This window comes from Dama dama, chromosome X, assembly GCF_033118175.1.
Source record: "Dama dama isolate Ldn47 chromosome X, ASM3311817v1, whole genome shotgun sequence".
NCBI lineage: Eukaryota > Metazoa > Chordata > Mammalia > Artiodactyla > Cervidae > Dama > Dama dama.
In genome coordinates, this window is record NC_083714.1 from 126,133,735 (window position 1) to 126,138,511 (window position 4,777).

Consider the following 4,777-nt stretch of genomic DNA (forward strand, 5'->3'; position numbering starts at 1 on the left):
TGAGGTTGCACACAAGTACTGCATTTTGGACTCTTTTGTTGACTATGAGGGCTAGTCCATTTCTTCTAAGGGATTCTTGCCCACAGTGGTAGATATAATGGTCATCTGAATTAAATTCGCCATTTCCGTCCATTCTAGTTCACTGATTCCTAAGATGTCGATACTCATTCTTGCCATCTCCTGCTTGATCATGTCCAGTTTGCCTTGATTCATGGACCTAACAGTCCAGGTTACTATGCAATAATGAGCTACTAGTAATATCTCTCTGCTCTTCCCAAGTAGCATTTTGGACACCTTCCGACCTGGCAGGGCTCATCTTCTGGTGTCATTTCTTTTTGCTTCATACTGTTCATGGGGTTTTCATGGCAATAATACTGGAGTGGTTTGCCAGTCCCTCCTCCAGTGGACCATGTTTTGTTAGAACTGTCCACTATGACCCATCCGTCTTGGGTGTCCCTGCACAACATGGCTCATAGCTTCATTGAGTTATGCAAGCTCCTTTGCCACGACAAGGCTGTGATCCATGAAGGGGGAAGATTAGCATATTTATCCATTAATTAATTGAGAGTTGCATAATATTAGTTTTCTCTATTATTTCTTGTAAGTTTGCTAGATGACATATATATCTATGTAGAAACCTATTCTTGTCCTCCATTTGATAATGGTATTTATACTGTTCACTTAGAATATTTAGGTTCTTTTTGCACCTGTGTTTTGTACAATATTATTTAATTAATATAACTTCTGTTTCTTTCCTTTGTAACTGATGATAACTATAAAACTGTCAGTTGTATCAGTCTTTTCAAAGAATAGGCTTTTGTTAGTTGGCTTCATTATCTTTTAATTAATCATTGCTGCATTTTTCTTCATTATTTCCTGCATTCTATTTTGAGAGGTTGAATATGATGCTTTTTCTCTAGTTTCTTGATTATTTTTTGCATGTTTTAAATATTTCTAATTTTTTACCATTATGATTTTAGTTTCAAATAACTATTTTTATTTCCAGATATTGTTTTACTTTTTCAAATTAGCCTGTTCTCTTCCCTAATTTCTTATTCTTATGGTCTCTATGCTTTCTATTCTCTTTAATGGATTTTATTTTTATATATTAGTTTCAGGTGTACAACATAATTCAATTTTTGTACATTGTGAAACAATCACCACATTAAGTCTAGTTTACACCCATCACCACATATAGTTACATTTTTTTTTTCGTGTGGTGAGAACTTTTAAGTTCTACTCTCTTAGCATCTTTCAGATATACACATACAGTATTATCAACCATGTTGCCATGCTGTACATTATATTCCCAGGATTTATTTATTTTATAACTGCAAGTTTGTACCTTTGGACCACCTTTACGCATTTCACCTACTCTCCACCCTCCGATAATGGCAACAGCTGGTAGGTTCTCTGTGTCATTTTTTCTCTGTCAGACTTATTTCATTTAGCAAAATTCTCTCAAGATCTATCTGTGTTGTTGCAAATGGCAAGGTTTCCTTCTTTTAATGACTGAATAACATCACATTTTATATATATATGTGTGTGTGTGTGTGTGTGTGTTTGTGTATATATATATATATATACACACACATGCATATATAGATATATGATATTTGCTTTATCCATTCATCAGTTGGTAGATACCTAAGTGGTTTCTGTATCTTGGCTATTGTAAATAATGCTGCTGTGAAACTGGGGTTGCATACCTTTTAAAGCTAGGATTTTTTCTTCCAAGAAATACTCAGAAGTGAATTGCCTGGATCTTATGGTAGTTATATTTCTGGTTTTTTGAGGAACTTCTGTACTGTTTTCCATAGTGGCTGCACTATATTTAAATTTATTTAAGGCTATAAATATCCCTCTGAGTACCTCTTGGGCTGTTTCCTGCAAGTAATGCTAATAGAACTTAATGTGTTCAGTTCAATTCAGTCACTCAGTCATGCCCGACATTTTGTGACCCCATGGACTGCAGTATGCCAGGCTTCTAGGTCCATTACCAACTCCCAGAGCTTGTTCAAACTCATGTCCATCAAGTTGGTGATGTCATCCAATCATCTCATCCTCTGTCATCCTCTTCTCCTCCTGCCTTCAATTTTTCCCAGCATCAGGGTCTTTTCCAGTCAGTCAGTTCTTCCCATCAGGTGGCCAAAGTATTGTAGTTTCAGCTTCAACATCCATTCTTCCAATGAATATTCAGGACTGACTTCCTTTAGGATTGACTGGTTGCATCTCCTCGCAGTCCAAAGGACTCTTGAGAGTCTTCTCCAACACCACAGTTCAAAAGCATCAATTCTTCAATGCTCAGTTTTCTATATGGTCCAACTCTCACATCCATACATGACTACTGGAAAAAACACAGCTTTGACTAGTTGGACTTTTGTCAGCAAAGTAATTATGCTGTCTAGGTTGGTCATAGCTTTTCTTCCAAGGAGCAGGCATCCTTTAATTTATGGCTGCAGTCACCATCTGCAGTGATTTTAGAGCCCAGGAAAATAAAGTATGTCACGGTTTCCATTATTTCCTCATCTATTTGCCATGAAGTGATGGGACCGGATGCCATGATCTTTATTTTTTGAATGTTGAATTTTAAGCCAGCTTTTTCACTCTCCTCTTTCACTTTCATCAAGAGGCCCTTTAGATCTTCTTTGCTTTCTGCCATAAGGGTGGTGTCATCTGCATATCTGAGGTTATTGATATTTCTCCTGGCAATCTTGATTCCAGCTTGTGCTTCATCCAGCCCAGCATTTCACATGATGTACCCTGCATATCCCTGGTAGCTCAGACGGTAAAGCGTCTGCCTGCAATGCAGGAGACCCAGGTTCAATCCCTGGGTCGGGAAGATCCCCTGGATAAGGAAATGGCAACCCACTCCAGTATTCTTGCCTGGAAAATCCCATGGACTGAGGATCCTGGTAGGCTACAGTCCATGGGATCACAAAGAGTCAGACACGACTGAACGACTTCACCTTCACTTTACCCTGCATATAAGTTAAATAAGCAGGGTGACAGCATACAGCCTTGATATACTCCTTCCCTAATTTTGAGCCAGTTCTTTGTTCCATGTCCAGTTCTAACTGTTGCTTCTTGACCTGCATACAGATTTCTCAGGAGGCAGGGAAGGTGGTCTGGTATTCTCATCCCTTTAAGAGTATCCCGTTTGTTGTGATCCACATGGTCAAAGCCTTTGGCGTAGTCAATAAAGAAGAAGTAGACGTTTTTTTGGAACTCTCTTCCTTTTTCTATGATTGAACAGGTGTTGGCAATTTGATCTCAGATTCCTCTGCCTTTTCTAAATCCAGCTTGAACATCTGGAAGTTCTTGGTTCATGTACTGTTGAAGCCTAGCTTGGAGAATTTTGAGCATTACTTTGCTAGCCTGTGAGATGAGTGCAATTGTGCAGTAGTTTGAATATTCTTTGGCATTGCCTTTCTTTGGGATTGGAATGAAAACTGTCCTTTTTCAGTCCTGTGGCCACTGCTGAGTTTTCCAAATTTGCTGGCATATTGAGTGCAGCACTTTCACATCATCATCTTTTAGGACTTGAAGTAGCTCAGCTGGAATTTTGTCACCTCTACTAGCTTTGTTCGTAGTGATGCTTCCTAAGGCCCACTTGACTTCGCATTCCGGGATGCCTGGCTCTAGGTGAGTGATAACGCCGTTGTGGTTATCTGGGTCATGAAGATCCTTTTGTATAGTTCTTCTGTGTATATTTGCCACCTCTTCTTAATATCTTCTGCTTCTGTTATGTCCATATCATTTCTGTCCTTTATTGTGCCAATCTTTGCATGTAACTCTAATTTTCTTGAAGAGATCTCTAGTTTTTCTCATTCTATTGTTTTCCTCCATTTCTTTTCATTGATTGTTTAAGAAGGTTTTCTTATCTCTCCTTGCTATTCTTTGGAACTTTGCATTCAGATGGATATATCTTTCCTTTTCTCTTTTGCCTTTCACTTCTCTTCTTTACTCAGCTATTTGTAAGGCCTCCTTACATAACCATTTTACCTTTTTGCATTTATTTTTCTTGGGGATGGTTTTGATCACTGCCTCCTGTACAGTGTCACAAACCTCCATCCATAGTTCTTCAAACACTCTGTCTATCAGATCTAATCCCTTGAATCTATTTGTCACTTTCACTATGTAATTTTAAGGGATTTGATTTAGGTCATATCTGAATGGTCTAGTGGTTTTCCCTACTTTCTTCAATTTTATCCTGAATTTTGCAGTAATGAGTTCATGATCTGAGCCAGCCAGCTCCTTGTCTCGTTTCTTCTGACTATATAAAACTTCTCCATCTTTGGCTGCAATGAATATAATCAATCTGATATCGGTATTGACCATCTGGTTATGCCCATGTGTAGAGTCATCTCTCGTGTTGTTGGAAGCGGGTGTTTGCTATGACCAGTGCATTCCCTTGGCAAAACTCTGTTAGCCTTTGTACTGCTTCATTTTGTTCTTGGCCAAATTTGCCTGTTACTCCAGGTATCTCTTGACTTCCTATTTTTGTATTCCAGTCCCCTATGATGAATAGGGCATGTTTTTTTTTTTGGTGTTAGTTCTAGAAGGTCTTGTAGCTCATCATAGAATCATTCAACTTCAGCTTCTTCAGCATTAGTGGTTGGGGCCTAGACTTGGATTACTGTGATATTAAATGGTTTGCCTTGAAAATGAACAGAGATCATACTGTCATTTTTGAGATTCCACCCATCTAATTCATTTCAGACTCTTGTTGATTATAAGGGCCACTCCATTTCTACAAAGGGATTCTTGTCCACAG

At 38.5% G+C, this 4,777-nt stretch overlaps 1 non-coding gene across 1 annotated transcript; it reads left to right on the plus strand.

The window, feature by feature from the left end:
- The first annotated feature begins 2,770 nt into the window (after positions 1-2,770).
- Positions 2,771-2,842, plus strand: TRNAC-GCA (transfer RNA cysteine (anticodon GCA)). Its single transcript has one exon. It is a non-coding gene; the product is annotated as a tRNA-Cys (tRNA).
- Positions 2,843-4,777: the final 1,935 nt, after the last annotated feature.